The following is an 8,199-nucleotide window of genomic DNA, read 5'->3' on the forward strand; positions in this document are numbered from 1 at the left end:
ATTGTCCAGCTTTAAAGGAGTTAATCATAAATCATGTTTCCCTCTCCCCCATGTGTAGTGCGGGGTCTGTGGCTCTCTCTCCCTCATGTGTAGTGCAGGGTCTGTCGCTCTCTCTCCCCCATGTGTAGTGCGGGGTCTGTCGCTCTCTCTCCCCCATGTGTAGTGCGGGGTCTGTCGCTCTCTCTCCCTCATGTGTAGTGCGGGGTCTGTCGCTCTCTCTCTCTTCCCCATGTGTAGTGCGGGGTCTGTCGCTCTCTCCCCCATGTGTAGTGCGGAGTCGGCCCCTCTCTCCCCCATTTGTAGTGCGGAGTCTGTCGCTCTCTCTCCCCCATGTGTAGTGCGGGGTCTGTCGCTCTCTCTCCCCCATGTGTAGTGCGGGGTCTGACGCTCTCTCTCCCCCCATGTGTAGTGCGGGGTCTGTCGCTCTCTCTCCCCCATGTGTAGTGCGGGGTCTGTCGCTCTCTCCCTCATGTGTAGTGCGGGGTCTGTCGCTCTCTCTCCCCCATGTGTAGTGCGGGGTCTGTCGTTCTTTCTCCCCCATGTGTAGTGCGGGGTCTGTCGCTCTCTCCCCCTCATGTGTAGTGCGGGTCTGTCGCTCTCTCTCCCCCATGTGTAGTGCGGGGTCTGTCGCTCTCTCTCCCTCATGTGTAGTGCGGGGTCTGTCGCTCTCTCTCTCCCCCATGTGTAGTGCGGGGTCTGTCGCTCTCTCTCCCTCATGTGTAGTGCGGGGTCTGTCGCTCTCTCCCCCCATGTGTAGTGCGGGGTCTGTCGCTCTCTCTCCCTCATGTGTAGTGCGGGGTCTGTCGCTCTCTCTCCCCCATGTGTAGTGCGGGGTCTGTCGCTCTCTCTCCCCCATGTGTAGTGCGGGGTCTGTCGCTCTCTCTCCCTCATGTGTAGTGCGGGGTCTGTCGCGCTCTCTCTCTCCCTCATGTGTAGTGCAGGGTCTGTCGCTCTCTCTCCCTCATGTGTAGTGCGGGGTCTGTCGCTCTCTCCCTCATGTGTAGTGCGGGGTCTGTCGCTCTCTCCCCCCCATTGTGTAGTGCAGGGTCTGTCACTCTCTCCCTCATGTGTAGTGCGGGGTCTGTCGCTCTCTCCCTCATGTGTAGTGCGGGGTCTGTCGCTCTCTCTCCCTCATGTGTAGTGCAGGGTCTGTCGCTCTCTCTCCCTCATGTGTAGTGCAGGGTCTGTCGCTCTCTCTCCCCCATGTGTAGTGCGGGGTCTGTCGCTCTCTCTCCCTCATGTGTAGTGCGGGGTCTGTCGCTCTCTCTCTCTTCCCCATGTGTAGTGCGGGGTCTGTCGCTCTCTCCCCCATGTGTAGTGCGGAGTCGGCCCCTCTCTCCCCCATGTGTAGTGCGGAGTCTGTCGCTCTCTCTCCCCCATGTGTAGTGCGGGGTCTGTCGCTCTCTCTCCCCCATGTGTAGTGCGGGGTCTGACGCTCTCTCTCCCCCCATGTGTAGTGCGGGGTCTGTCGCTCTCTCTCCCCCATGTGTAGTGCGGGGTCTGTCGCTCTCTCCCTCATGTGTAGTGCGGGGTCTGTCGCTCTCTCCCTCATGTGTAGTGCGGGGTCTGTCGCTCTCTCTCCCCCATGTGTAGTGCGGGGTCTGACGCTCTCTCTCCCCCCATGTGTAGTGCGGGGTCTGTCGTTCTCTCTCCCCCATGTGTAGTGCGGGGTCTGTCGCTCTCTCCCCCTCATGTGTAGTGCGGGTCCGTCGCTCTCTCTCCCCCATGTGTAGTGCGGGGTCTGTCGCTCTCTCCCCCCATGTGTAGTGCGGGGTCTGTCGCTCTCTCTCCCTCATGTGTAGTGCGGGGTCTGTCGCTCTCTCTCCCCCATGTGTAGTGCGGGGTCTGTCGCTCTCTCTCCCTCATGTGTAGTGCAGGGTCTGTCGCGCTCTCTCTCTCCCTCATGTGTAGTGCAGGGTCTGTCGCTCTCTCTCCCTCATGTGTAGTGCGGGGTCTGTCACTCTCTCCCTCATGTGTAGTGCGGGGTCTGTCGCTCTCTCCCCCATGTGTAGTGCGGGGTCTGTCGCTCTCTCTCCCCCATGTGTAGTGCGGGGTCTGTCGCTCTCTCTCCCCCATGTGTAGTGCGGGGTCTGTCGCTCTCTCTCCCCCATGTGTAGTGCGGGGTCTACTGTTGCACCCATAGTGAGAGCGTATAGGGGAGAGATTATCTTAGTGAGGAGAAGATGTAGAATGCCATGAAACTGGTGACTATGAGTAAATGTTTTAAGAAATCCCCGGAGTGGCGTGATTCCTGTTACCAGGACGGGAAAACAGATGGAGACTCAGACGAAGTGAGAGCCGTGCACCCCCCACAGGTCACACACACTCCGGGACCCCTCACAGGTCACACACACTCCGGGACCCCTCTGTGATGGCCGCGCTCCCCCCACAGGTCACACACACTCCGGGACCCCTCACAGGTCACACACACTCCGGGACCCCTCTGTGATGGCCGCGCTCCCCCCACAGGTCACACACACTCCGGGACCCCTCAGTGATGGACGCGCACCCCACACAGGCAGGGCGGCCATCAGGGCATTACTACTGACGGGTGTATCGGGCCCCGTGAAGAGGGGGGGCCCGGCCAAGCCTGGGGTAATAACTTAGCTGTATTAAGCCCCAGGCCGACCAGGCCCGCCTTTTCACCGGGCCCCAGTCACAGCCACAGCAGAGGGGCCCAGCAGAGTGGCTTCGGCTACTATAGATGAATAATTTGCATGCGACAGGGCGGAGCATGCAAATTAGCCACGTGCTGGACGGACTGGAGATCGGGTCAGTGGAGGAGGGTGGGGCTTGGGGAGGGGAGATGCACGTCAGAGGGCGGACCCGGTGGGCAGAAGCACACAGGGGGCCCGGACACGCTGGCAAGCCCAGGCCCCTCCTCTTTCATTCTTCTACTCACCAGGCCCCAGAGCCGTATGCAGAGAAGGCAGGCGGACGCAGCTGGCAAGGGTCGCCTGATGCGGGGTCCACGGTGTCTCCCAGCAACTGCCTGGGAGTCGGACGTTCTCTGAGCCGCTGTCAAGCTGACCGTGGCTCACAGAATCTGAAGCGCCGGCTCCCAGGGATCACTGTACAAGCGTCTATTAGATGCCAGTACAAGCCCTGACCCGGTGACGTCAGCATTGTGAGCCAGTCAGATGATCACGCTGCTGACGACACTCGGCGCCGCAAAGGGTGAACAGAGCTGGTGGAAAGTGCTCCAATGGAGCTGAAGACGCCAAGGTTGATTGTAATTAGGGGACGGGAGAGGGGGTGTATGTGGAGCAAACGGGGCCATTTGAGAACCTAGAATGGAGAGCAAAGGGGTTAAAGTGCACATACAGTATGGGGACCGAATGGAAGAGGAGTATGGGGAACCATGGGTTAAATTTAAAGACAGTATTGTGAAGGGGGTTGGGTGAAGACAGTATGAAAGGTGAAGGGGGATGTCTGTGAACAGTATAAAATGTGAGGGTAGGATTGGTGCGGACACAGTATGAGAAGTGAAGGGGACAAGTGTGGACATAGCATTGGGAGAGAGGGAGGATGAAAAGTGAAGGGGACAAGTGTGGACATAGCATTGGAAGTGAGGGGGTATGGGTGCAGACACAGCATGAGAGGGGGGATGGGTGCAGACAGTATGAAAAGTGAGGGGGGATGGGTGCAGACAGTAAGGGAAGTGAGGGGGGATGGGTGCAGACACAGCATTAGAGGGGGGATGCGTGCGGACACAGTATAAGCCGTGAGGGGGTATGGGTGCGGACAGTATGAGGAGAGGGAGGATTGGTGCGGACACAATATGAGGAGGGGAATGGTGCGGTCATAGTATGTGAAGCAAGGAGGTGATGACTACGGAGGTTGTTATATGACCGTATGGGATGAGAAAAATGGCACATAATAAAGACTGGGTAGGGTGAAGAGGAGTGTGAAGAGAGGGCTTAATATGGAAAGGAGAGGGCAGTGTGGAGGGCATGTATCATAAGAGGGACTGGGTGTGCCATGTTTTGTGCAGGGAACACAGTGAGGATTAATTATTTATTCAGGAGCGCAGCGTGGGGCAGATATTTTTATTCAGGGACATTATAATGACACTTATTTTTCAGGCATTGTGTTGCGATGTGCTGCAGGAAAGTGGAGAAGATGGAAGTCTGCAGAGACGAGCTGTGGCCACGAAAATTCATCATGGCATCTGGACAAGATAAAGAAAAGAAAAAGAACGACTCTTCAGAGACAAGGTCATCTATAAGGGACCTGGATGTATAGTGGGTACGGAAAGTATTCAGACCCCTTTAACCCCTTAACGACCGCCGATACGCCTTTTAACGGCGGTAAATAAGGGTACTTTTTCCGATCCGCCGCTTTTTAACGGCGGTCGGAAAAAAGGGTCTAGCGCCCCCCAGAGTCAGAAAATTCCCGGGGTCTCAGCTGCCGGGGGTAGCTGAGACCCTGGAGATCATGATTCTGGCCGGTTTTTCCGGTCCCCGCTCACCTGATGACCGGTATACACCGTATACCGATCATCAAGTTATAGTAAATGACCGCGCCGGTAAAAAATGATTTATCTCCCATCTGGCATGATCAAACATGCCAGATGGGAGATAAATCTTTTTCCCGGTTCCCTCCGGTCCCCCGGTGTCCCCAAAGTGCCCCCCCCCGACCCCCAACCCCCTCCCGAAAATCCAAGATGGCCGCGCGCACCGGCGAGCACAGCAGCGCACCGGCCGCATTTCCACTGTTCCTATGGTTTCTGTCGTATGTGCCAAAACACATACGACAGAAACCTGCTCCCTAGGCCCTGCCGGGTCCCCCCCTACCCCGCCCTGGTGTTCCCCGGTGTCCCCCGGTGTCATATATACCTGTCGGAGCGCTGATCCCCCGCGGCCCCCTCCTCCGACTCCTTCACAGCAGACTCCGGTCACATGAGCAGAGCGCAGCTGTCAGCTTCCTGTGTTCAGGACGCTGGCTGCTCGCACACTGCAGCTGTGACCCGGGGAGAGTGGGTGCAGATTCTTTGCACCCACTCTCCTCAAATGGAGGGTCTGCCCTCCTAGAAAATGGGGGATACGTTCCCTGAACGTGTCCCCTATATTCTAGAAGGTCCAGAGTCGACGTGGGACGTCCAAATGGATTATTGTGGATTTTTTTTTTTTTTCTTTTCAATAAATTGGTCAATCAGGGAATGTTTTGGGGAGTGTTTTTTCAAATAAATTTTTTTTTGTTGTCAATTTTTTTTTTATTACTGTCAATTAGTTATGTCGGGTATCTGATAGACGCCGTGACATAACTAATTGCTGGGCTTGATGCCAGGTGACATTACACACCTGGTATCAACCCCATTCATTACCCCGTTAGCCAACGCACCAGGGCGCGGGATGAGCTGGGGCGAAGCGCCAGAATTGGCGCATCTAATGGATGCGCCACTTCTGGGGCGGCTGCGGCCTGCTATTTTTAGGCTGGGAAGAGTCCAATAACCGTGGCTCTTCCCATCCTGAGAATACCAGACCCCAGCTGTCAGCTTCACCTTGGCTGGTGATCTAATTTGGGGAGACCCCACGTTTGTTTTTTTTTTTTTAATTATTTATTTATAAATAATTAAAAAAAAAAACAGCTTGGGGAGCCCTCCAAATTGATCACCAGACAAGATGAAGCTGTCAGCTGTGGTTTGCAGGCTACAGCTGTCTGCTTTACCCTAGCTGGCTATCAAAAATAGGGGGGACCCCACGTCATTTATTTTAATTCTTTTTTTTTTTTTTTGGGCTAAATACAAGGCTAGGCATCCTTTAGTGTCACATGAAAGGCACTAAAGGGCGCCAGCTTAGAATATGCAGGGGGGTGGGACGTTATATATGTTTGACATCTATCCATTCATCCATTGTAGCATTTTACGCTGTGTGCCCACAATCAGGGTTTGCAACGTTTTGGGCACAGAGTGTTTTCCCTGCGTCCATAACGCTGCGTTGTGCAGTAGAAGCACAGTGGCAGGATTATTAGAAATCCCGTGCCCACTGTGTTTCTTTTCTCCGCAGCATAAATCGACCTGTGGCGCAGCTTCCCGAGCCTCAGCATGTCAATTTATGCTGCGGAGATGAGTGTTCTTTGCAGGTAGAATAGAACTAAAGTCCACAGCAGCCTGAACCCAAATCGTGGGTATGGGCAGCTGCGTTCTCCCGTGGACAACACTCACATTTCTGCAGGAGGCTGACACTGGGTACTAGACGCCGTGTCGCTGGATCATGGCCACATAGCCTAAAGGCTACTTTACACGCTGCGATATCGGTCCCGATATCGCTAGCGTGGGTACCCGCCCCCATCTGTTGTGCGACACGGGCAAATCGCTGCCCGTGCCGCACAACATCGCGCAGACCCGTCACACATACTTACCTGCCCGGCGACGTCGCTGTGACCGGCGAACCGCCTCCTTTCTAAGGGGGCGGTCCGTGTGGCGTCACAGTGACGTCACTGAGCGGCCGCCCAATAGAAGCGGAGGGGCGGAGATGAGTGGCAGGAACATCCCGCCCACCTCCTTCCTTCCTCATAGCGGCCGGGAGGCAGGTAAGGAGAGGTTCCTCGTTCCTGCGGCGTCACACATAGCGATGTGTGCTGCCGCAGGAGCGACGAACTACATCGTTACTGCTGCAGTAACGATAATCGAGAATGGACCCCCATGTCACCGATGAGCGATTTTGCACGTTTTTGCAACGATGCAAAATCGCTCATTGGTGTCACACACAGCAACATCGCTAATGCGGCCGGATGTGCGTCACCAATTCCGTGACCCTAACGACTCCGCATTAGCGATGTCGCAGCGTGTAAAGCCCCCTTAACAGTGAGAAATTTGTTGCTACAGCAACAGTTTTGTGAAGTACCTGTGGATTCAAAATGTTTACTATACTCCTGAATAAAATCCTTGAGGGGTCCAGTTTCCAAAATGAGGTCACTTGTGGGGGGTTTCTGATGTATAGGTGCCCAAGGGGCCCTGCTAATGGGACATGGTGCGCGCAATTTACTTCAACTTTTCCAAAATTCAAATGGTGCTCCTTCCATTCCAAGCCCTCCCATTTATCCAAACAAAGGTTTTTGGCCACATGTGGGGTATCCCTGCGCTCACAAGAAATTAGATAACAACCTGTGGGGTACACGTTTTGTTGTTGCCTCTTGAAAAAGTGAAAAATGTGTCGCTAAATCAACATTTTTGTGAAAAAAATGAAAATTTCAATATGGCAACCTAAGCTTATCAAATTCTGTGAAGTATTCGTGGATTCAAAATGCTCAATATACACCTAGATTAAAGCCTTGAGGGGTCTTATTTCCAGAATGGGGTCACTTGTGGGGGACCTCCACTGCTTAGGCACCTCAGGGGTTCTCCTAATGCAACATGGCGTCCGCTATTGATTCCAGCCAATTTTGCAGTCAAATTGCACTCCTTCTCTTCTGAGCCCTGTAGTGTGCCCAAACAGTTGATTTCCACCACATACAAGATATCAACAAACTCAGGAGAAATCGCAGAATAAATTTCATGGTGATTTTTTTCCTGTTACCCTTGTGAAAAAAAAAGCTACCTGGTTGAAGTAACAATTTTGTGGTAAAATTTTATTTTTTTATTTTCATGGCTCAACGTTATAAACTTCTGTAAAGCACCTGGAGGTTCAGGGTACTCACCAAACATCAAGATAAATTCCTTGAGGGGCCTAGTTTCCAATATGGGGTCACTTGTGGTGTTTTTTTGCTGTTTACGTACCTTAGGGGTCCTCCAAATGCGACATGGTGCCCGCAATCTTTTTCAGCCAAATTTCCTTTCCAAAATTCAAATATTGCTCCTTCCGTTCCAAGCCCTCCCATTTCTCCAAACAAAGGTTTCAGACCACAAGTGAGGTATCACCGCGCTCATAAAAAAGTGGGTAACAAACATTGGGGTCAAATTTTTGGAATTACCTCTTGAAAAAGTGAAAAAATTGATGCTAAAGCAACATTTTTGAGAAAAAAATGAAAATTTTCAATGTGACAACGTAACGTTATCAAAATCTGTGAAGTACCTGTGGATCCAAAATGCTCACTATACCCCTAGATAGAAGCCTTAAGGGGTCTAGTTTCCAAAATGGTGTCACTTGTAAGGGGTTTCTGCTGTTTAGGTACCTTAGCGGACATGTAAATGCAACATGGTGCCCGCAATCTATTTCAGCCAAATTTGCTTTCCAAAATTCAAATATTGCTCCTTCT

The sequence above is a fragment of the Anomaloglossus baeobatrachus genome, chromosome 1, assembly GCF_048569485.1.
Source record: "Anomaloglossus baeobatrachus isolate aAnoBae1 chromosome 1, aAnoBae1.hap1, whole genome shotgun sequence".
Taxonomy (NCBI): domain Eukaryota; kingdom Metazoa; phylum Chordata; class Amphibia; order Anura; family Aromobatidae; genus Anomaloglossus; species Anomaloglossus baeobatrachus.